The following is a 27,077-nucleotide window of genomic DNA, read 5'->3' as shown; positions in this document are numbered from 1 at the left end:
CCATTACAAATAGAGAGCTTTCATGCCAAAACCTATTGACGGAGTCGACCTAGAAGACAACAGAAAGGAGAGCCGAAGCTCTAACTAGAAACCCTAAGTGCTAACAAGTAAAAGAAAGACAAGACCCTACCCATTTGGGCTAGCAGCAACAGAATTGTAGACCACAACTGAAGCCGGCGAGCCACCTGCAAGAACAACCACAAAATGTATTGAAGACCTGAAAGAATTGAAGCTTGAAAAGGAGTTAAACAAAGCGAGGGTTTGCAAACACAAAACTTACCAGGAAGGCAGCGTCGGACTGGAGAAGAGTCTTGACCAGTCGCCAACCAACAAGGGAACCCTGCTCACATAGGAGCAAGTCCCTTAGTACCATAGAAAAATCGACAGAGCAGATAAAACATGGAGGGAGGACTTACCATCGTTTTGCTAAAGAGTTGAGGCAGAACGCTGAGACCCCTGACGGCGGCAACCTGGTACATTGCAGACAAATAGCAGTTAAACAACAGAGAAATTCGGTGATGGAAGAAAGCAGCATAACAACAAATGCATTTAGGAAACAGTGACCATGAAAAGCATCCACGGAAACCAAGAAGCCGAGAAGCCTAGTAGCAGACCACAGAGGACTAAATTCCGAGCCCCTTGAACCCATTGACGGAGAGAAAGGCATACACAGAGCCACTGTATTAACAAAACCCAGATAGCAGAGCCAGGTTGGGCTCAGAACTACCAACAGAACCAGTGAACAGAGCAGAGACCGAGGCCACAGCGCCATTGAACCAAACCACCCACAGTCATAGAAGAACAGTCGAGAAACCCTCTCGGTTACCAGAGAACGAGAAAAATGCCAAATGAATGGAGAACGGAAGAGTAAACCAAAGGCGGGAATGCGCATCTCGAGGATGGGACAGGTGTTCCCCTCACCACAGTTGCCAAGTACCAAGTAATAAATTTGACAATCAAAATATCTACCATTAAATCACCGAGAGTCCTATCCTTACAATCACCACATTAATCATCGTTTTAATTGGTTGATAAATCGTGAAGTTTCAAAGGGCTAGTCCCACCAAATTTTGGTATCAGAGCCAAGTTGAGTTTTCATAAGAAATGGAAGTTGGAAGACGAGGTTGTGGGAGAGGTATTCGGAGAGTAGTAGAGGAAGGATTGCGGGAAGAGATTAGGATCCTAAATGCCCATTTGGCAGCAGTAGAGGTAGGAAGGAGAAGGGATCTGGAAGTAGGGGATGACAATGAAGAAGAAGTTGTAGTTACAAAAGATGGATCGGATGAGGAAGGACCTGAAATATGGTTATTAAGGTTGGTCTTGTTGGCAAGCAGTAAGACAAAGCCTAAAATTCCAAACTATGATGGCAGTTTGTCCACAGAAGTGTTGTTAGATTAGATTAGCGAGCTGGACAAATATTTCGAATGTGAGGAGGTCAGCGAAGATAGGAGAGTTAAATTCGCTACTACCAATCTGAAAGGACACACAACCCTGTGGTGGGACAATGTCCAAGTAGAGAGAAGAAGGATGAATAAGTTACCAATTAGGAAGTGGGCTAGAATGGTTGCCAAGATGAAGGGCAGGTTTTTCCCAAAGACTACCAGATTTCTCTGCATGGACAGGTATAGAATTTGAAGCAGAGAGGAATGACAGTGAAAGAATATACTGAAGAATTCTACTAGGTGAATTTGAGAGTTGGTTATACGGAAGATACCCTGGAAAAGATAACCAGGTTTGTGAATGGCCTAAGGCTGGAGATATTGGATGAGATAAGTATTCTTTCCCCGAGGAACATAGAAGAAGCATACCAGAGTGCCTTGAAGGTAGAAGAAAATATTACAAGAAAGTAGAATTCCAGGAGAGGACGAGGAACTAGCAGAGGGAAAGGACAATCTTTTCGCAAAGGAAGAGCTGCCAAAAATAGTGAAGAGGGCAACAGCTCCAAAACTTCAGGGACAACAGATAAAGAGGGCAACACTAGAGGAGGAAGACCATATCAGAGAGGAAGGGGAAATCACCGAGGCAAAGGAGCTACCTATCAGTGCTACAAGTGCCACAAGTGGCGCACAAGTCCTTTGAATGTCCTAAAGGAGAGCAGGCTAGTCCAAGAGGAGCATATGTTGCACAGCCAGAGGAAGCAGAGGCACCACCCTAGGAAGTAGAGAATGTATCAGAGACAGGGGAGGCCTTAATTTTGAATAAGGTACTGCTAAAACCAGCAAAGGAGACAACTAAACAAACTCAAAGAAAGGCATTATTCCGGACAGTTTATGAGTCACACAGAAAATGCTCCAAGCTGATTATCGACAGTGGGAGCACATATAATATAGTTTCCATAAAGATGGTGGATAAGTTGGGTTTGAAACAATTGAAACACCCCACCCTCTCTAAGGTGTCATGGTTGTAGAGAGGGCATCAACTGTTAGTTGATGAAGAGTGTGAAGTTGAGTTCCATATTAGCCGATATAAGGACAAGGTTATTTGTGATATTATGCCTATGGACGTATGTCAAATACTGCTAGGAAGGCCACAACATTATGACAAAAAGGTAGTTCATGATGGAAAGACAAAATGTTAGAAGTTTGTCAAGGATGGGATTAAACACATGCTTGTACCCATCAAGGAGGAAGAAGCAGTAGAAACTAATGGATCCAAAGCATTGCTGGTGGGAGGAAAGGAATTTTTGAAACAAATCAAATACAGTGAGATAAAATATGCTATTATGAGGAGGCCAAAAACAATGCTATTAGACACTGATATTGCAGATTTGCCTGAAGAAATTCAGGACATGTTGCAGGAGTTCAGCGACATTGTGGTGGATGATTTGTTAGATAAAGTGCCTCCTAAGAGAAGTATCAGTCATCAAATAGACTTTATACCCGGAGCTAGTTTACCGTAAGGCAACATACCAAATGAGTCCTAAGGACAATGAGGAGATTAGGAAACAAGTACAGGAATTGCTGGATAAGGGGTTGATAAAGGAGAGTTTAAGTCCTGTGCAGTTCCGAAAGTTTTTGCTCCCAAGAAAGGAGGAGAGTGGTGAATGTGCATAGATTCAAGAGCCATCAATAAGATTACCATCAATTATAGGTTCCCATTGCCACGGATGGATGACATGATGGACTATTTGAGCGGGGAAACATATTTCTCGAAAATCGATCTTAAGAGTGGATACCACCAGATCTGAATCAGAGAAGGGGACGAATGGAAGACAACTTTCAAAACCAATGAAGGGCTATATATGTGGCTGGTGATGCCATTCGGGTTAAGCAACACCCCTAGTACTTCTATGCGATTGATGAATGAGATGTTGAAAGAATTCATTGGAAAGTTCATGATTGTATATCTCGATGATATATTGATTTTCAGTAACACTAGAGAAGAACATTTTCGACACGTTTGAAGTGTGTTGAAGAAGTTACAGAAAAGCAAGTTGCTAATAAATCTAAAAAAAAATTTCTTTTCTTCAGAGGGAATTGATTTATTTGGGTTTTTTGATCGCAGAAAATGAGCTGAAAATGGACCCAGAAAAAATTGTAGCTATCATTAGCTAGCCATCCCCAAAAATTCTGTTCGAGGTACGTAGATTTCATGGGTTGGCAAGTTTTTATCATAATTTTATAAGAAATTTTAGTGAGATCTGTGTACCTATGTTGGACACAATAAAAAAGGCAATTCAGCCTTTCTGTTGGAATGAAGCGGCAGAGAAAAGCTTCCAAACCTTGAAGAAGAAGATCACTGAAAGACCGATTTTGAGGTTACCTGATTTTAAGAAACTGTTCCAAGTTCGTTGTGATGCAAGTGGTACAGCGATTGGGGCCATACTCAGCTAGGAAGACAAACCGATTGCTTATTTTAGTGAAAAGTTGAATGAAAGCAGGCAAAAGTACTCGTCTTACGACAAAGAGTTCTATGTTGTCGTTCAAGCATCGAAGCATTGGAAACACTATTTGCTCGGTAATGAATTTGTTTTGTTTTCAGATAATTCTGCATTGCAGTACATTATGCAGCAGCATAAGCTGAACCACAAGCATGCAAAGTGGGTTGAGTATTTGCAGAGCTTCATGTTTGTATTGAAGCATATTAGTGGAAAGGCCAACAAGGTAGCGGATGCATTGAGCAGGAAAGCTTTGCTCTTGCAGGAGAGCATGATACAAGTGTTGGGTTTTGAACCGCTAAAAGACTTGTACTAGAAAGATGCAGATTTCAAGGAGGCTTATGAAGCCTACCAGAATCCTTTGTTGAGGAACAATAGTCCATGGCTGGACTATAACTTACAGGAGAAACTGCTATTTAAAGGGGGACAACTATGTATTCCCGACTGTTCGATGAGGGAGAACATCCAGCGGGAGAAGCATAGAGGAGGTCTTGCTGGACATTTGGGCATTGATAAGACCTTATATTAGCTTAGAAACTTTTATTACTGGCCAAGGATGCGAACGAATGTGCAATAATTTGTAACTAGGTGTAAAGTGTGTCAGTTGACAAAAGGACATAGTCAGAATGCAGGACTCTATACACCACTACCTATTCCAAGTAGACTGTGGGACTCAGTCAGCTTGGATTTTCTCTTGGGTCTACCAAGAACGCAGTGAGGTTACGAATATTTAATGGTGGTAGTGGATCAATTCTCAAAAATGGCACATTTCATCCCTTGTAAGGAAACCAGTGATGCCACTCACATAGCACACTTGTTTTTCACAGAGATAGTTAGGCTGCACGGCCTACCTAAGTCCATTGTTTCTGATAGGGACATGAAATTTACAGGGGACTTCTAAAACACCTTGTGGGAGAATTTGGACACACAGTTGAGCTTCAGCTTCACTTATCACCCATAGAACAATGGATAGATGGAAATGGTGAATAAGAGCTTCGGAAACCTGCTACGAAGCTTGATCGGAGAAAATTCATGGATTTGGGATCATGTACTTGCCCAGGGGGAGGTCACTTACAACGAATCATCGAACCGCAACACGGGATATTGTCCTTTTCAAATCTTGTATGGCATGCATCCTCATGGAGTGCATGAGTTACGAGATCTAAGACAGCTAGAAAGACGGAGTGCTAATGGGGAATATTTCGCCAAGGCAATGAATGACCTACATGAGCAGGTAAAATCTAAGTTGCAGGACAACAGTCAGTGGTATAAATAGCAAGTAGATTTAAAATGGCGGGAGGTGTAGTTCAATGTGGGAGATGACGTTCTCGCACATTTACGTAGAGAAAGGTTCCCTAGGGGTGAGTACAACAAGCTGAAGTTTAAAAAGATTGGCCCTTGCAAAATTCTGCGTAAATTATCTGCGAATGTCTATAAATTACACCTGCCCCCAGGAATCATTATATCACCTATCTTCAACATGGAAAATCTATTTCCATACACTCCCAGTCCTTAAGATGACAGCACGGCATGGCCAGAACGGGATACCCAGGTGGAAAGTGGTTCTTGGATGAAGAAAATGCCTTCGGCTTAGCCCCTTGAGATTGAGAGAATTCTCAATGCACAGGTGGACAAGAAAAATCACAGAAAATAGTATCTTCAGTACCTTGTTCAGTGGAAGAACTGCCCCATTAAGGATAGTTGGTGGCTTGACGCGGCCCAAATACAGCGTGCAGGATATTCTGTCGAGGAGCTCATGGAGCGGAGCCATGAATTTTTGTTACCCCTGGAGCATAATGCAGGAGCATCCAGCTTAAGGTGAAAAGAAAACGGACATGTTTTTTTCACAGGTTTACATGTAGACAAGTTGACAGGTCATTGTACCTGAGTCTTTTAAATTCCTTTAATTCCTAGCATTTAGGACTTAACAACATGTTATGCTTTTTTTTTTAATTTCCTTTAGTTACTATTTTGAATTAATCATAGAATTTAGGTGAACAAAAATTAACAGTTATCTAATGTAACTTCTTGTAACTATTGACAGTTTCTAAAACTGTTCAGCAACTCATACAAAAAAGAAAAAATGAGACATTGGAAGGATTGATTCCATCATAGCAGAAAACTGAAATACAAATCATACAAGAATTTATTTCAAGATCATCCGAGTCCATTCGCAACTGAGTATACTTTCTTTTTTCGTTACATGATAATATTGGATGCATTATAAATAGTGGTAGGAACTGGTAAATAGTTGTTTTCTATAGGCACCAAAGGAACGACAGAGTCGATGGGGTCGAGAGCAAGTGGGCGTGAGTACAACAAACCCACGGACGGAGTTACAACCAAGTAACAAAAAAAATTCCAAAAATGCTACAGGTCTACAGCTACCAGAATACATTGATCATTTTTTACAAAGGCAATCACCAGAATAACCAAAGGGTTCCACACAAGCACAAAATCATTACAATAACCATCAGGTATCATTCCCACTGAAGCACTGTAATTTTTTTCACGAAAAATCACACAGTAGCATTTATATAAATATCTGAAATAGTAAAATTCCAAGGTAGATAAATTACATTGCATATTTGACAAATAAACTGGACTCAAAACCCCAATGTTGAAAAGATAAGCAACCTAACTGTAAGTGCCAAGACTAGAACCCAAAAAATGCTCGATTGACAAGCTAAGAGCTGTGACTGCACACAGTACCAGAACCATTACAAACAGAGAGCTTTCATGCCAAAACCTATTAATGGAGTCGACCTAGAAGACAACAGAAAGGAGAGCTGAAGCTCTAACTAGAAACCCTAAGTGCTAACAAGTAAAAGTAGGACAAGACCCTACCCGTTTGGGCCAGCAGCAACAGAACCGTAGACCACACCTGAAGCGCCGACGAGCCACCTGCAAGAACAACCACAAAATGTATTGAAGACCTGAAAGAATTGAAGCCTGAGGAGTTAAACAGAGTGAGGGTTTGCAAACACAAAACTTACCAGGAAGGCAGCGTCAGACTGGAGAAGAGTCTCGACCGGTCGCCAACCAGCAAGGGAACCCTGCTCACACAGGAGCAAGTCCCTTAGTACCATAGAAAAATTGACAGAGTAGATAAAACATGGAGGGAGGACTTACCATCATTTTCCTGAAGAGTTGAGGCAGAACGGTGAGACCCCTGATGGCGAAAACCTGGTACATTGCAGACAAATAGTAGTTAAACAATAGAGAAATTTGGAGATGGAAGAAAGCAACATAACAAAAAATGCATTTAGGAAACAGTGACCACGAAAAGCATCCACGAAAACCAGAAAGACGAGAAGCCCAGTAGCAGACCACAGAGGACTAAATTCCGAGCCCCTTGAACCCCTTGATGGATCAAAAGGCTTACACAGAGCCACTGTATTAACAAAACCCGATAGCGGAGTGAGGTTGGGCTTAGAACTACCAACAAAACTAGTGAACAGAGCAGAGACTAAGGCCACAACGCCATTGAACCAAACCACCCACAATCACAGAAGAACAGTCGAGAAACCCTCTCGGTTACCAGAGAATGCAGAAGAGTAAACCAAAGGTGGGAATGCGCATCTCGAGGAGAGGACATGTGTTTCCCTCACCACAGTTGCCAAGTACCAAGTAATAAATTTGACAATCAAAATATCTACCATTAAATCACCGCAAGTCCTATCCTTACAATCACCACATTAATCATCGTTTTAATCTGTTGATAAATCGTGAAGTTTCAAAGGGCTGGTCCCATCACATTCTCATGGAGCATGAATCTATCTCTAGCTACAACTATGAATTTGTATACGTTGAATCTGGCTCTAGGCTCTTGCAACTATATTTGATTAGGTTATGGCTTGTTCTCACTGAATCAATCTTTGAAGTCGGTAATTTACCATCCATTCCCCCTGTTAGATATAAGGTGAGACTATGAATATATATTATAGTGCAAGAGATGCCAATACTCGACAAAATATTATCATGTATGACGAGTATATCTTCATGATTGTTGAAGACCATTTCCAAGAAGCGATACATCCAAAGTGTATCGTTTCTCTTGTAGGGGTTTCGTTTCTAGAACATTTGTTAGAATGATGAATGTGTTTACCACAATGCTCACAAGGATAAAGATCAAAGAACTAATCCTTCCACTGGACTATATTACAATGTTAAGATATGCAAATGTATCATGGTTGTTGAAGAATAGTGAGTGAAGATGAATCGTCTTATCGAAACCCAATACTATGAACTCGATGAGCATGGAATAGTATGGAATATCAAATTAAACATCTATTTCATATCCAATATTGGCTCTATTTATATCGTTAACATCTTATTTACAATGTTAGATGATGGCCATGGGAAGTGCAAGTGATGCAGGAGCATCATCTCTGAAAAACACCTTGTATTTTACCTAAGCTAGGGGGGTTTCATGTTTTGAAGAAATATTAAAAATTTCATGTAAATATTAATATTATTTTGAATTATTTGTGAGAAATTGTAAATGTGAGGGAAATTAGTTTCTAGATTATTTAGAATTAATGAGGGAGCCTAAGTTGGAATTAGTTTCTAAGTTTTAGGGATGAGAATCTATCTTTTAGGGATGTTGAAAGATTTAGGGGTTTGTTGAGGAATTGAAGAGATTTTTTTGGAGAGGTTGAGAGATTTCTGGTTCAGAATCAGAATTGATTCATGAAACCATGTATTTGTATCAATTAGGTTTTCCTTATATAATTAGAGAGAGTGTGGATTGGATAGCAAGCCTACGGGCTTTTGTAGAGGACCATTGATTTGAATATCTGGTCGTGTAAAGGATTTTTGTATTTGATTTCATTTGGGGTTATTTATGAAGAATTTGATTTGCATTGTAATTCTGGTCGAATAGGTAGGAAGATGTTGAATTTTACAAGTTAAGGGTTGTATTCCTGTTTGACAGTTGTGTTGGGGCTAATTTCGGTTTAAAGTTTACTTCAGGTAGAATTCCGAAGCTGGATATCTTTACTTGCATTCCACTGGAATGGATTTCAGCTTATTTTGTTGGATTTGCATATTTTAAGACTTCCATCGACGTATGAAAACAGTGCAACAATTATATATTTTAAAGTGGAATGTGACAAATCGGTGGCAGAGGCTGGCAAAACCGCTATATTTCTCAATTTACCGGGGTTCGAAGCATATCGCGTGGTTTTCAAATTGATCTTTATGTGTTATTTAATTCGATATTAGCCAGATCATCTGAGAATCTAAAGGTTTACAGATTTTGAAGAAAATGCGCCATTTAAAGTGAAGTGCCAGACACAATGATTGCCAAAGATTTAATTGGCAAATCCAAGGGTATCAATCATTAACTTGTGATGTTAATGTTTAATTTAAGAATAAGATAAATTCATGCTTTGATGAGTGGGAAAAGGTGAAATTGAAGATTGGCGTTTCTAGGTCATGAACGCATTCCTGGAACCTGTGTTGATGGTGCATTAAAATCGATTGAGAATCGATGAGTCGATGCCGTGGATAAATGCTGCCTTATACTGTGGAACATCCAACAGAGGATGCAGAGAATAGACGGACTCTCTTATGCACTATATGCAGGCAGCTGTTAACATATAGAGCTGTGTATTATTTATATGGACAGCGCATTGATTGGACCGATTGTCCACATAATCTGGGCAGATACATATTAAGTGGTGAGCAATAAACCTTTCCCCTCAGCGCTGTGAAAAAGATCCAACGAGATCATGCAAAAACAGAGGCATGCAGGTCGATTTCTTTGTTTTATTGTGTATTGAATTCAACCCGGGCGGAGAGGGATCCGATGGCAGAGTGCCATTAAACCTACAGTTAACATATGTGTTGTTGATATAAGTCTATATGTGTGGAATGTTTGCAGGAGCCCGTGGTTTTATTAATAATTTTTTTAACTATTTGCATGGTGGCTGGAAAACAGCGATGGGTGAGCCCGATCTTTATCAATTGTACCTGTATGTTACGCCATTTAGCTCGGAAAAAGACCGTGCTCGTGAGATGAGAGTAAGTGCCACACATTGATGCGCGTGGAAAGCCGGTTTGATGATGCAGCACCAGAGCCTTGCAAAGGTATTAGAAGTGGTCATGTAACTTAGTTGAAAGGCGCACTTGAATTAAATTAACTAATATGAAGGCTGAGTATGAATTCCAGATTCTAAAGTTATGGATCTGCATAATCTTTTTTTAACCTGATTTGAATTAATTCACACGCTGCTTGGAAATTTGTGAGCATGGCTGTATTGAGTTATGTGAATGTGGATTCAAGATGTTTGGTGGCTGTTTATTCTTGAACTGATTTGAGTAAGCTACAAATACATTTTGTTGAGAGCGCAAGGCGGTGAAGGTGAGTATTTGCATGTTGACTGGTGGTGTATTTTTACACTGGTTCAAATGTTGAAAAGCATGAATCAATGATCTCAAAATGTTGAGTTAAGAGCAGAGGGACTTGGGTGTTGAAACATTGGGAATAGTTTTTATATGCATGAATATGAAATCCTGGGTATTGCAGGCTCTGCCTGCGTCATTTTTGGTATCAGAGCCGGAATGCTTTGTTGAAATGTTTATTTTCTGAATGAGGACAAGAAGGTTTGTTGAACTGAAAAGTATTTTGAATGTGTGATGAATGATGAAGATCAGATTTTAAATTTGATATGCAGCATACATAATTACAAGTGAACAGGATTACAGTGAAGGATATTACAGAGGCAAATGAAGGACGAGATCACGCAGGTGAGATGATTTTCTGATTTGAAATTTATGATTGAGGTTTATGGTTGCAGAGAAGACAATTGCATTGAACCTGACATTCAGCTAAAGGCTGAATAAGGAGGACAATTGTAGTGTCCTGAAGAAGAAGGTGAGTTGAAGAGATAGCCTGAAGAGAGCAGAGAGAGTGCTCGAAAGGTTCCAGACGCAGTGAACCCAATATTTACCAAAAGACAGTGAGGAGAGCTTGGTGAGGTAAGTGGCAGCAGAAGAGATTGTTGTCATAAAGGCTAGTACAACTCGTGGTGAGTGAGAAACTTATGGAGAAGATGATCATGGAGGATCAAAGAAGAGGTTCAGAGGAATGCCACAGTGATGAGATGACTGCAGAAGTCAGAGAAAGAGAGATTGCAGTAATGAAAGTGCAATTGCAAGTACTAGAGGAATGGCTGCAAGAGCAAGAAAACCAGAATAGAGGATGGATCTTTCCATTGAAGGGAAAGAAAGTGAAGTGGCAGAGGCTACAACAGAAAAGAGATCGACAGATAAACATGCAGTTAACAGAAGAGCTGAGAAAGCTCGAGCAGATGATGGATGTACAATTGAGACGTGAACAACTCAGAGAAGCTAAGTTGGAAGAGGAGGTTTCCATTGATGAAACAGAGGAGGAGATCATTGATGATTTCTTGAACTATTGGGCAGATCCAGATCAGCTAGATAATGTGAACTCTTGTGTTTTTATAGCTGACAGTTGTGATGTGATTAGAGGTTTTGTTGAAGAGGAAGTTCATGTGAATGAAGAAGATGATCAGCTGGAAGAGCTGGTATATGAACCGACGAATAAAGCTGTTGAGACTTGTAGTTTTCAAACTAACAAGTTGTGTATGAATGCAGGGACTGTAAGTGATGGTGATGTTATGCTTCAGCAATGTCACAGAGAAATTTCATTGCTAGAATATTTGTTGAAGAATTCGGAGTATGACAGGGAGATGGCAGACAAAAGAGTTCAGTACAGTGAACGAGTGCAGAAATATATCATGGAAGCAGATGATGTGGGAGAAAGACTGGTTGACAGTCTTGAGAATTCTTCAGAGGATTCTTTGAGCAAAGAGACTCAGCATACTGATGTGTTGATAGTGGAGGAGAATTCAAAACAGCATACTGAAGTGCTGGCAAAGGAGGACAAGGCACTGATGCCTTTTGATTTTTATTCTAACAAGTGTTTTGTGAATGCAGGTATTGTTGCAAAACATTTGACTCAGTTGAGCAGTCAAATGAAGGAAGAAGAAGTTTTCTGTTCCAGAAGACAAGAGGGTATGGATGATCGGGTGGCAGTCAGAACAGAAACAAGCATAGAAGCAAGAAGTCAGCAAGTGACAGTATAGATAGAGAAAGTAAAAGCTGAGCAAGCCGTCTTAGCTTAGCAGGCAGCAAGAAATCAACAGCCGGGAGATTATTTGGACCGAGAGATTGAAATTATCAGAAGACTGATGACAAAAGAATCTCGGAAGAGACCAACAGCAGCAAAAAAGAAAAGGAAAGACAACAAGCGAAAGACAGCGAAAGATTGCAAGAGCAGAGCAAGTGGAGCACTACAGCACAAAATATGGAAGTGTGGAGAACAACAGCAGATAACAACAGAAGTAAAGCAATTGACAAGCAAAGAAAGATTACAAAATAAAATTTGGGATCCAGGAGGAAATATCCAGACTTATGACCAGGTGGTCATGAATTTTCTTACATGGGGAGTCTGATGCAGGAGCATCATCTCCGAAAAACACCTTGTATTTTACCTAAGCTAGGGGGGTTTCATGTTTTGAAGAAATATTAAAAATTTCATGTAAATATTAATATTATTTTGAATTATCTGTGAGAAATTGTAAATGTGAGGGAAATTAGTTTCTAGATTATTTAGAATTAATTAGGGAGCCTAAGTTGGAATTAGTTTCTAAGTTTTAGGGATGAGAATCTATCTTTTAGGGATGTTGAAAGATTTAGGGGTTTGTTGAGGAATTGAAGAGATTTTTTTGGAGAGGTTGAGAGATTTCTGGTTCAGAATCAGAATTGATTCATGAAACCATGTATTTGTATCGATTAGGTTTTCCTTATATAATTAGAGAGAGTGTGGATTGGATAGCAAGCCTATGGGCTTTTGTAGAGGACCGTTGATTTGAATATCTGGTCGTGTAAAGGATTTTTGTATTTGATTTCATTTGGGGTTATTTATGAAGAATTTGATTTGCATTGTAATTCTGGTCGAATAGGTAGGAAGATGTTGAATTTTACGAGTTAAGGGTTGTATTCCTGTTTGACAGTTGTGTTGGGCCTAATTTTGGTTTAAAGTTTACTTCAGGTAGAATTCCGAAGCTGGATATCTTTACTCGCATTCCACTGGAATGGATTTCAGCTTGTTTTGTTGGATTTGCGTATTTTAAGACTTCCATCGATGTATGAAAACAGTGCAACAATTATATATTTTAAGGTGGAATGTGACAAATCGGTGGCAGAGGCTGGCAAAACCGCTGTATTTCTCAATTTACCGGGGTTCGAAGCATATCGCGTGGTTTTCAAATTGATCTTTATGTGTTATTTAATTCGATATTAGCCAGATCATCTCGGAATCTAAAGGTTTGCAGATTTTGAAGAAAACGCGCCATTTAAAGTGAAGTGCTAGACATAATGATTGCCAAAGATTTAATTGGCAAATCCAAGGCTATCAATCATTAACTTGTGATGTTAATGTTTAATTTAAGAATAAGATAAATTCATGCTTCGATGAGTGGGACAAGGCGAAATTGAAGATTGGCATTTCTGGGTCATGAACGCATTCCTGGAACCTGTGTTGATGGCGCATTAAAATCGATTGAGAATCGATGAGTCAATGCCGTGGATAAACGCTGCCTTATACTGTGGAACATCCAACAGAGGATGCAGAGAATAGACGGACTCTCTTATGCACTATATGCAGGCAACTGTTAATGTTGAAAATTAATGCTTACATTCCATATTTGAGAAATTGGTTTGTGATGGTTGAGAAATTCTCTCAACCACTCTCTCTAAATTAGGAATAAGTTGGATCTCAAAAACTCTATTTAATAGAGTGATCTGAATGTAATCTGGGTGTGAGTGTGTTTACACATGCACCATTTGTGCATAATATATGATTGGTTTTCTGTGATTGTGTGTTTTTTAGCTGTTTCTATCATGGTATCAGAGCACAGGATCAGAGGCCTGTGTATTGTGAGTCCAAATCCATTTTTTTTTGTTTGTCCATCATAATTGACGTTGTTTTTATTTTTGTCTTTTAATGCCCGGTGATGAACGCAAACGCGAGACAGGTATGCTGGACCTGCCAGAGAGCTGTATATCTGTCATTTTTCTCCTTTACTATGCCGTGCGACATTAGCAGACTGTCAGTTGTCTCCAAGCTTTTCAAATCTGTGTCCTATTCGGACGATCTCTGGAACAAATTCCTTCCCTAGAGTGAGCATCTGATCTGACACCCCTCCGTGTTTGGTAGCCTAGGTTCTGCGCTAAATATATGTAGAGATTTTGTATGAGAAAGGAGCTAGCGGGAGTCAAGTGCTGAAGACTGGTGTGGTGAAGAGAACCGATTCTGAAGCCCATTACTCAACTTGAACAGTCGCTCTCTCTGCGCATTTCTGGGATATGAGCCGCCTACTAGTGGGGAGAGAGAGGCATGCATGTTCTGCCCGCATGTCTGTTTGTTTGTGATCACAGCCTGATCCTTTGTCTGGTGTTAAAAGGAGACCAAGCTCACTCTATACAAACTTCAAGACTGGAAAGTGCATGTTAGTTTTGCCCATGGCCTATTAAAAAAGACAGAGCGGCTTGTGAAGTTTGTGCCAAGTTGCAGCGGAAGAGAATGAATTTTTGGCACTGTGGACCGTTTTTTAATTTGGAACTTGGTTGTGACCGAAGTCGATTTGGGTCTCGAGGTGAGTGGGTTGCGCTTCCTGTAGGTGTTGCAGCCACTGAATTCGACATTGGGCAGCGAATTGTTCTTGATCGAAGTGTTCTTGTGCACTCGATGCAGGGGAGAAAATAGAAGGAGAAATTGGGTTACATGTTATCTGCAAGAGCCTTAACTATCATTTGGGGCGACGACGAATGATATTGGCGTTTTGCTCGTGGAGACGGACACGACTCCAGATTCGAGGTGCTTGCGGAATTAACAGTGGTTTCGTGGTTGAAGGTCCGTGGTCAAATCGACTGCAGGTTTTTGTCTCCGGATACCAACTACAGAGTGGTGTTTGTCCTTAAATTCAGAGAATGTCAGTTTGGGTGGACAATGGCAGTTACTTTTTCAATTACAACGCCGGACAGAGAACAGATGGAAAATACATTTGTGATTATATTAGTTTAATTTCCATTATTATAAAATGTTTTGAAGAAATCAAGAAGTAGTAGTAAGGCTCAATATGGATGGTTGTCCAGATAGTATGGCAGTTGCAGATCTAGGGAAGGATCCCTCATTAGTGGTAGACGTAGAAGTGGTTTCCTAATGAGGTTATGCGACAGATTGGGATGCTGTCCAGTAATTGACTTCGGGAGGTCCTTGATTCGGGAGTTGAGGAAGGGAACTCGGGAATCCAACTTGCCAACTACACCTTTCCGAGGGTTATGAGGCAACTTGATGGAGCATCTACTGATAAACTTGATTATTTTTTTTTTTTCATGTAATGTAATCATTAAGGGGGGATGTTGGAAATTAATGCTTACATTCCATATTTGAGAAATTGGTTTGTGATGGTTGAGAAATTCTCTCAACCACTCTCTCTAAATTAGGAATAAGTTGGATCTCAAAAACTCTATTTAATAGAGTGATCTGAATGTAATCTGGGTGTGAGTGTGTTTACACATGCACAATTTGTGCATAATATATGATTGGTTTTCTGTGATTGTGTGTTTTTTAGCTGTTTCTATCAGTTAACATATAGAGTTGTGTATTATTTATATAGACAGCGCATTGATTGGACCGATTGTCCACATAATCTGGGCAGATACATATTAAGTGGTGAGCAATAAACCTTTCCCCTCGGCGCTGTGAAGAAGATCCAACGAGATCATGCAAAAATGGATGCATGCAAGTCGATTTCTTTGTTTTATTGTGTATTGAATTCAACCCGGGCGGAGAGGGATCCGATGGCAGAGTGCCATTAAACCTACAGTTAACATATGTGCTGTTGATATAAGTCTATATGCGTGGAATGTTTGCAGGAGCCCGTGGTTTTATTAATAATTTTTTTAACTGTTTGCATGGTGGCTGGAAAACAGCGACGGGTGAGCCAGATCTTTATCAATTGTACCTGTATGTTACGCCATTTAGCTCGGAAAAAGACCGTGCTCGTGAGATGAGAGTACGTGCCACACATTGATGCGCGTGGAAAGCCGGTTTGATGGTGCAGCACCAGAGCCTTGCAAAGGTATTAGAAGTGGTCATGTAACTTAGTTGAAAGGCGAACTTGAATTAAATTAACTAATCTGAAGGCTGAGTATGAATTCCAGATTCTAAAGTTATGGATCTGCATAATCTTTTTTTAACCTGATTTGAATTAATTCACACGCTGCTTGGAAATTTGTGAGCATGGCTGTATTGAGTTATGTGAATGTGGATTCAAGATGTTTGGTGGGTTTTTATTCTTGAACTGATTTGAGTAAGCTGAAAATACATTTTGTTGAGAGCGCAAGGCGGTGAAGGAGAGTATTTGCATGTTGACTGGTGGTGTATTTTTACACTGGTTCAAATGTTGAAAAGCATGAATCGATGATCTCAAAATGTTGAGTTAAGAGCAGAGGGACTTGGGTGTTGAAACATTGGGAATAGTTTTTATATGCATGAATATGAAATCCTGGGTATTGCAGGCTCTGCCTGCGTCAGCAAGCGGATCCTTCGCCCATTTATGAAAATCTACTCTTGTAAAGACTTCATTATGCCAATAAATTTTAAACTACTAATGAGAGTTAACTTTAGATTCAAATAGGGAATTGTTCTCAACAAGAACTTATTCTAAATGATGACTTTTGTATTCTAACTAATCACGTTGTAGCTAAGATTTGAGTTGGAGAAACTTGATCTCGCCTTGTGCATTTTTCAAATAGGTTTTGAATATCAGAGAGTGTCCTTGCTAATTATGACTGTATGATAAACCTTAGAGAGTATTACAGTGTTTAGTAACTCTAATACATTAGTAATTCAAACAATTTTACAATAAGTGAAGATTTAAAAATTAAGAGTCTTAAATTCAGCGAAAAATGCTCCCACTTACAATCCAAATTCAACACGTAAAACATGAATAGTAATTTAATGTTGAAGGAGAATAAAAAGAGAGAGGGAAAACCTTGTGAGAATAAACACCTAGATCTTAGTTTTTATTCAGGTATATTGAATACACAAAGCTAACTGCTCTATGATACCTCATATATACTCACAAAATATGGCGTTGACAGAAAATGCATCAAACCTTCGGTCTTTATTCATGTACATTGAATACACAAAGCCAACTGCTCTATGATACCTCATATATACTCATAAAACTGAGTTTACAGCAAATGCATCAAACCGTCAGCCAAAGGATTGTCTAGCTTGCACCAAAAGAATTTGACAAATTTTTTTCTGAGACCATTGCACTGCACTGCACTGCACCTCATGGCACAATGATAAGCTGCGCTGATCAACATGAACACTTTCGCACATAGGTATTGTAAGTATCCCAACTGTAGCCCGAATAGTTCTTTTTTTGAGAATTATGATGATGAAATGACTCACTCCAAGCACCACGGTTCTTTGAATTTACCGACAGCATTTATTTGAATTTATGGACCAAGAAAAGTTTCTCGTTTATTTGAATTTACCCACCAAAATATATTTCTCGTTTCTATTGATATCATATTCAATTTGAAGATGGAATATGCTGACCTTTTTAAAAATATTTCACCATTTGCGTGAGTGGATCCCATCAAAATCAAAGGAACAAATGCTTCCTCCTCTTTGGAGGCCTGCCTATGGTGAAGCAAGGGCATTGATTTCTAGGAGCAACTACACTTCACAATATAAATGTGTGTTTATACCATAGTTACCAAGTTCGAATTCGAATTCGGATTCATTCGATACGTTAAAAATTCGAATCAAAAATATTTAATTCAAAAAAAATTCGACAATACACATCTTAATTTTTTTTTTTTAACAATATTTTTATTCATTCTTTTCTGAATTTATTTTAAATTAAAAATCACACAAAACTTCTATATCTTTCAAACCTTACCTTTAAAATATATTCCTAATTCAAACAGTTATTTATCTAAAATATTCATAATAATAAATACAAATACATTTAACAAATATATAATAACCTACCAAATTTATCACTCTGTTTTTAGTGTAACAAATTCTTATATTCATAATAATAAATACAAATATATAATAACCTACCAAATTTATCACTCTGTTTTTAGTGTAACAAATTCTTTCTTTACCTATTTTCTAGACTCTTAAGTGGTAAATTGGTAAACTTTCACATTTTACTATGATTTCTAGATTTTCCCATTCCTTAAACTTGTAAATTTCCCATTTCAATATACTTTGATTGAATTTTAAACTTGTAAATTTCCCATTTCAATATGCTTTTTAATGTTCTTTCGTGGACGCCATACAAGTCCCAAGCTTCATAAATTAAATCGGATGCCACAGCCTTCGAAAAACAAGTAATGATGCAGAGTCTTTCTGATTTTAGCAAAGGTTTATATGAAGGTGGAGATTTACTTCTGGAAGATCTCACAACAATCCACTCATCATGTGGGCTTGTGATCCAATCAGACCTGTTAACAACATCTTCAAATTTACAAGCTGTGGCCAGTGCCATCACTCTGTCCCTGGGAGGTCTTGAGCATTGCCTAACTGACCTATTCACCTCCCCAGTGCATTCCCCTATTGGGCTTGGTACGCTGAGTGCATTCCTCTCTTGAGCTTGGTACGCTGAGTGACAGAATGGGAGAAAGCACTGCACTGGTCCACCTCTTTTCTGAATATCTCCGAAAGCATCTCTCCAAAAGCCGGTGAGAGCCATGCAGTATCTCAGACAGCTCCTCCGTGCATCCATGATGTCAACCTGCTAATAGTTCTTATTGAATGAACAATCGTCCGTCTGGGTAAAATATGTAATCTTTATCAATTAAACCCGAGAAACGAATCGAATTTGGACGAATAATATGGTATTCGTACCGAATCCACGAATTATCGTATTTTTTTGCCCGATTCGGGCGAATTTGGTAACTATGGTTTATACTAGACATTGGGTATTTCATAGTAAACGTAAACAACGTGGCAGATTAGACACAATCATGCAATTAAAATGCCTATGAGTATGTGCGTACATATCATTAATAGGATGGAAAGCAACGACGACACTACATCCCTCAACAATTACCCCCTCCACTTGAATTGGCATTGAGATAATGAGCTTATCTTCAAGGTAAAAACAACCACAGTTGATAGACACAGAGACAGACGATTGTTGTTGCTATTCTTTTGGAAGAGAGAATTTGGTAGAGGGATGGCATGGAAATGAAGAAGCATAGTGTTTATATCGATTCTCACCATGAGCCTAACAAAGACCCCTCGAAGCCTGCCAGATTGAAACACCTAAAGTCACAATTTTACAGTGTACCATTGTATATGTCTATACCAAGATTGATACATGATTTGTTCTATAATAAATAATAATATTGAGATTGTTGCAGATACATGATGATCGTCACAAAGCTAAAACCAGAATCACTGACCAATCCAACAACTTAACCTTCCTGTCGCGTGCAACTTCAAAATGCGCTACGTGTTACGCCATGGGATAACAAAACTATTTACGTTGCGGTACGTTAAACAAGCTCAACTAACTAGAATTTAATTGACAAAATATATTTAAAAAAACCATAACGTCTTCATAACTAATAACTATGTACTATCTATTTTCAGTTGTATTAACTATGTACTAACTATTGTCAGTTGTATTAACTATGTACTAACTATTGTAAGTTGTATTTATCTTGGGTTGGAAAAAAAGAAAGATTTGAATTTTTATTAAAGTTCAATTTGCACAAATAATCTCATGAATTTTGATATAATGGATGAAATATGTATATTTCACAAACCGAATAAGGCTATATATTAACTATTAAATATAAGGAAAAGCTAAATTTAAGGAAAAAGATATGAATTATGTATTAACTATTAACACTATTAGTAAGGGGGAAAACAAAATTAGGATACTGTAAAGGGTTTTTAATCTCTCTTAATTATTGTTAAAAAGAGCATGAGGATTGTTAAGAAAATGATGGTTTCTCATGAGACCAAAAGGCATCAAGCCATCCAAAGAAAGAATTTGTCACCTATGTCATACTAAGAGGGCCCCATGTGCCATATTAGGGTTGTTGAATATGAAAAGGCTTTCTCTTAGATTTCTCAGCTTTTAGTTAAATTTGTGTTAATTTTCAAAATATTTGTTACACTACCAATCCTTCTCGACTATTAAGGCAACAAAACAATGGTGATCTCATAAATATTTTTCCACTTCTTCACCCATAGAAATAAGATGTTAAAGAATTTATATTAATTTCTTCCTTCTTAAAGTTTGATAGAGCATATCAGTTTTAGTGGACATCCATCATCATCATCACTCACTAATATTAAGATGTAAAAAAATTACTATATATTATAATTATTAATTGTAATATTATTAATCAAATAATTTATAATTAAACAAATATATAATATAATTAGTAAAATATTTAATTATCATTAGTATTATATAATATCTCTCACACTATCAACCCTTTTTTGAGCTACTAAGATGAAAAAAAAAATATAGTGATGTGAAAAAGCTTCACCTGTTTCTCTTTAAGCATTGAAATAGTGATGTGATAAAGCTTTCCCTTTTTGTCTTCAAGAATTGAAATAATACATTATTTGTTACCTTTTTAAAGTGAGATAAGCCATATTCATCTTAATGGATATTAATCACCATAATATTAACTAACTAATATTATAATGGAAAAAATCAATATATATTATCATTTCTAATTTTAATATTATTAATTGAATAATTTATAATTAGGGAAATATATTTACATTTAATTATATGAGAAAAAAAATATAATTATTATTAGATCTAAGACTTTTGTGATCCATAATGTAGAAGAAAGTCTTCCGGATTAATCACATTGATAGGATTTGGTCGACGTTTCGAGCTAGCTAATGTGCTTCATCCTTAGGACTAGGTGAGAAACCCATCGATCATAAGGAATAAATAGTAAGGATGCAACATTGCCCAGAAATAGCTGTTAAACTAGCTGTTGGTGAATTAGTTGAAAGGTAAAGAAATTAAATATTAGGGAGTTAGTGATAAGGACTTATTCCATTAAAATATTCTATGTTTAGTTAAAAGTAGTTGTTAAGAAATAACTAAAAATAATAAAAAATAAAATATTGAATTTTAATTAATAAAAAGAAATTATTAATAAATTATATCATTTTATTGTTAGAGGTTGACCAATTAGAAAACTAGTTGTTAGGAAACTAGAAACTTTATCCCAATGTAATTAAAAAAAAAATTATTAAAATTAAGTTTATATTATTCAAATTAGACGATAATAGCAAAAATACTAATAAAAAAAAAAGGATCAAGGTAGAAAACAAAGAGAAAAAGCCAGAAAGAGAAAGAGGAGGAGAGGGGAAAAGAAGGGAATGATGACTTACGATGAGAGAGTTGGAATCTAGCTCTTACTCAATTTCCAACTATCATCCCTATTAAGAATTTTGGCATGCCTTTCTATCGCAATCTCCTCTCTAAGCTTCCTGTGGTGGAAGTGGTCGACCTTAGCGATGACTTTGGATTCTTCAATGCAGACATGGTGGTTGGATTTTTTAGCATGCTCGGCTAACGTTGGTGAGCGGGAGTGATTGTGTCTAATGTATGCAACATGCTCATTGATCCTTTGCTTAATAGATCTGCCTGTTTCTCCAATGTAGGGGATCCCACAGGAGCAGGGAACAAGGTAGACCCCTTTTGAGTCATCAGGATCAATAGGGTCTTTAATAGATCTAAGAGAATTCTTCATTGTATTGAGAGGTTTGAATGAAGAAGCGATGCCAATCTTCTTGCGGATATGGGCAATCCTATCTGTGATTCCTTGGATATACGGGAGATGAACCTTAGACATAGGATCATCACAAGCAGGTTTAACTCTAGGATCTTTACAGGCTTTGTGAAAGGCCTTGAGGCTTTGAGATCTACTATAACCATTATTTCTAAACACTTAAAAGAGATGGGATTTCTCCTTTCCAAGGTAACTATCATCAGAGATTCTTAGAGCACGAGTAGCCAGAGTGCTAAGAACCCCAAATTTTTGAGCCGAGAAATGATGAGAACTGGCAAGGAGATATTGTTCTGTGTGAGTCTTTTTCTGATAGACTTGGTGACAAATCAAACCGTCACTCGTCCTTGAAGAGAGAATGTCGAGAAAGGGAAGGTGACCATCCATCTCCACTTCCATCGTGAACTTGATGGAGTCAGATTGAGAGTTAAGGTGGTTAAGAAATAGGTCGAGTTTCTCCCTACCATGATGCCAGATGACATAGGTGTCATAAACAAACCTCTTCCATTTTTAAGGGCGAAATTCAACATTTCCCAGTTCAGAAATTCAGGGTTCTTAGCACTCTATCTACCCGTACTCTAAGAATCTCTGATGATAGCCACCTTGAAAATGAGAAATCCCATCTCCTTGAAGTGTTTACAAATAATGGGTATAGCAGATCTCAAAGCCTAAAGGTCTTTCATAAAGCCCGCAAAGATCCTAGAGTTAAACATGCTCATGATAATCCTATCTCTAAGGTTCATCTCCCCTATATCCAAAGAACCATAGATAGGATTTCCCATATCCTCAAGAAGATTAATGTCGCTTCTTCATTCAAACCTCTCAATACAATTAAGAATTCTCTTAGATCTATTAAAGACCCTATTGATCTTTATGACTCGAAAGGGGTCTACCTTGTTCCCTGCTCCTGTGGGATCCCCTACATTGGAGAAATAGGCAGATTGATTAAGCAGAGGATCAATGAGCATGCTGCAGACATTAGACATAATCACTCCCACCCATCAGCGTAAGCCGAGCATGCAAAAAAATCCAAGCACCATGTCTGCATTGAAGAATCCAAAGTCATCGCTAAGGTCGACCACTTCCACCATAGGAACCTTAGGGAGGGGATTGAGATAGAAAAGCATGCCAAAAATCTTAATAGGGATGATGGTTGGAAATTGAATAAGGTTCCAACTCTCTCATTGTAAGTCATCATTCCCTTCGTTTCCCCTCTCCTCCTCTTTCTCTTTGTTTTCTGCCTTGATCCTTTTTTTTTTAGTAATATTTTTCTTATTATCTTTTAATCTGAATAATATAAACTTATGTTAGACTTTAAGATTCTGTGGTAGTTTTTTGGAGTAGTATGATCTAGATTATCCACAGTATTATGTTCATTATGTCGACGTTTCGGACTCCAAAGGGGTCCATCGTTAGGACAAAAAATGATAGAATATGAATGATAGTTTTGAGTGAAGAATCTTCCGACCACAATATATATAAACCTAGATAATGATAAATTTGTATAGAAACTGACCCCTACATATATGAGTACTTTAACTTCTAATTTTAATTATTTTAGTTTTAATTCTTTTAATTTTAACTATTCTAATTTCAATTATTTTAGTTTTAATTATTTAAATTTAAAATTTTCTTTTAATTAAAATAAATAATAATAAAAGAAAAATAAAAAATAACATGAAGGAAAAATATATACTAATTAAAAACTTCTTATAAATAAAACTAAAAACTCATCATATTACATTATATAAATAAACTTATTACAATTAATATCTCATTGATTTTAATCAATTGTATTTGTTAGGGATTAATAATTAATTTATTTAACATAAAATTAAAATCAAAATAATTAAAATTAAAATATATGAAATTAGGATGATTAAAAGTAAAATAAATAAAATAATTAAAATAACAAATTAGAGAATTCATATATGTAGCGGTCGACTTCTATAAAAATTTATCATTATCTAGGTTTATATATACTCTGGTCAGAAGATTTTTCTCTCAAAACTATCATTCATCTTTGACATAATGAACATAATACTATGGATAATCCAGATCATACTACAAATATAAACTTAATTTTAATAAAAAAAAAATTATTACGCTGGGATAAAGTTTCTAGTTTCCTAACAACTAGTTTTCTAACTGGTCAATCTCTAACAATAAAATGATATAATTTATTAATAAATAACTTATTTTCATTAATTAAAATTTAATATTTTATTTTTGATTATTTTTAATTATTCCTTAACAACTATTTTATCTAAACATAAAATATTTTAATGGAATAATTCCTTACCACTAACTCTCTAATAATTAATTTCTTTACCTTTTAACTAATTCACCAACACCTAGTTTTTAATGACTATTTATGGGCAATGTTGCATCCTTACTATTTCTTCCTTATGATCAATGGATTTCTCACCTAGTCCTGAGGATGAATCACATTAGCTAGTTCGAAACGTCGACCAAATCCTATCAATGTTATTAATCCAAAAGACTTTCATGTATAATAATTATTATTAATATTATATATAAGCACTAAGATTATATATAAAATAATATTGTAATATTTTTTTAATTATATATATTTTTTAGTTAATAAAAATATAGATTAACTATAATATAATTATGCCGAGAGGCACTCTACAGCCCAATATATGACGGAGATGTTGTCGTGTCATGCTACATTAAAAATATAAAAAAATATGAGGGAGATGTTGTGACGTAATGTAACGTTACATTAAAAAAAATATTAAAAAAATAGATTTGTCGGCTAATATATATTGTATATGTTTAAGGTACATGTAGCATTACTATATATGTGTCGGCTAATATATATCGTATATGATGAAGATATGTGTAACATTACTTTAAAATAAAAAAAATTAATTAAAAAAAAACAATTAAAATAAAAAAATGTGTTGGCTAATATTAACAAAATCAATTTTGAAAATGATACATATACATGTTAGCCTCGCTCTCATATTAAAAAAAATAGTAAGTACAAAAATATTAAATTCATTAAGTCATGAAACTTAGGATTTATTCCTACCTTTCTAGGATGAGTTTGTTCCTCATGGTAAGGAGTCAGTTTAGGCCTTGTTGGTTGAGAGATTCTCTCCAACTAGTTAGGCTCCTATAGTAGTCTTTGCTTGAAATATTTGCTCAACCATAGTGTCTAAGATAGACATACTATCTTCAGACAAACTTCCTCATGTATTTATTTGTATTATTATCGTTATTTGTACATTACATTATGAGAAAGGAATACAGTGAGCGTGAGACCTTCTCTGCCATTTCTATGTCTTTGGTATTTTTTCATGTGTGTTAATTTTGTTTAATATTCTACATATGGTATCAGAGTATTATAGTTATTACGGTGTGAATGATTTTGTGGTAATTTTCCATGGAAAGTGGAGAAGTCAAATCTCATGGTGGTAATTCTGGTGGGCACTCTGTTTTTCAAATTGTATGGTCAAAGAAAGTAATGTTGAAGCATATGTGAAATATTGTTTAGAATGGAAAACCAGAGTGTACGCAATATGCGGGAGAAATGAAGAAGGGCCTGGACAAGAGAAAATTTTAATCATCTCAGTGAATGCTCGAAGATTGCAATTAGCGAAAAGAATTCCACATTAGCCTCGACTGTCCATTTCCTGTAGGCAGACTGCAAAATAATTATTTCATTTAAAAATCTAAACGTTGGCAATTTCTCTCAATTGTCTTTGATGAGACATGGAAATCTAGAATCGGAATGTTTTGTCACAGGTGATATTCAGTTTCTCGTGGCACATTTAATGGATGATCACAAAGTTGACGTGTATATGTCTTTTTTAGTTTTATGAGATATGTTAATAAAGCAAAGAATTTCAGCTGCAAGGGAAAGTTGCTTTAAAATGTCGAAAACAACGCAATGATGGTGTGCAGGCATGGCATGCAAGGAAAAGACAATGGGTTTACAGAGTTTCTTCATGGTGTAACAGTGCGTTCAAGTACTAGGCCTCAATAAATACTTCACAGGTTGTTTAATATTTGTCATGTATTTCATGTCATTATCCTGGGATGATTAGTTCTGTTAACTAGCTGTATTTATGAGTAAATTTGGAATCACTGGAATTGCTTCTTGGAATTTCTTTTCATATTCATTCCTTCCAATATATCTACTGATGTATGTATAAGCCCGTTTTCAATGATTTTCCAAGAAAACATGGATGTCATCATGTTTGCGTATGTAAAAGTCTTTGTATATTTGGTAAATGCATCTTGCACAGGCGATGTTTTCGTCACGACTTTTATCAATTCTTCCATTTTTCTTTGCCCTCGTCGCTAAGTTTCAACACCAAAAGTGTTAAATTTGATTCCTTGAGGAGATTTTGAACTCTTCTTTAAGGTTGTGTGCCACGATGTTAGAACTTGATTTGGAACGTGTTAGAGGACATTAATCATGGTGTAGTGTTGAGATTATGAGCTAGTGTTGTCATATGAAATTTCCACAACATCCAGTGTGTAGCAAGCGTAAGCCTGCCAAAAGAAATGCAAAACCATGGAGGATCCAACTCGTAAAAGAGTTCTAGCATGAGCATGTTTGACGGATGCGCGTAAAACATTGGCTCAACGTTCAAAAGTCTCTCCAAAAAAATCACTTTATAAGGTGTGCATTATTTTTTTAAGGGAATGTGCACAAAATTTTAATTTTTGGATTCATTTCACTTTTATAAAGTGAATTCATACACGTTATTTCACTTTTTAAAGTTACATCATACAATGATTTTTTATATAAAGTGATATTAGGGTTTTAGAGGAATAACGAAAAAGAGGGAGTTACAAATTGTATTAATTGTTTTAAAAGGGATGTAGGTAAAAATTTTAATTATTTTAATGGAGAAATAAGATGTGATTTTGAAATTTGAAGTGATAAGGTGTGAGTTTTATAAATTTTTGGAGTGATAAAATTGTAACTCGTGGTTTGAAAAGTTCCATTTAATTTTGAAGACAAGTTTCCTCAAGAATTTGTCAGCTTGGCATGTTTAGTGTTTGAAAATTTTCAATCACAATGTTGTGAAGGTGAAGGTTGATATACTTCAATATTTAATAAAGACATATTTTTTTCAGTGTTGATGTGTCCTAGATCCACCCAAAATTGAATAAGGGGATCTTAGGTACATTTTGTGTAGTGATTTATTGTGCATTTTTTGTGTCTAATTTTGACACTACAATTATCTTATCTAACAAACACAAGGAGTCTAAAGCAAGTGAATGAAACAAGCACATTAATCAAAGCACCTGAAATTAAGAA

Source organism: Pinus tabuliformis, chromosome 5_2 (genome assembly GCF_031772625.1).
Source record: "Pinus tabuliformis cultivar Carrire ecotype Pingquan chromosome 5_2, CPIR1, whole genome shotgun sequence".
NCBI classification, from domain to species: domain Eukaryota; kingdom Viridiplantae; phylum Streptophyta; class Pinopsida; order Pinales; family Pinaceae; genus Pinus; species Pinus tabuliformis.
This window is presented reverse-complemented; position numbering follows the sequence as displayed.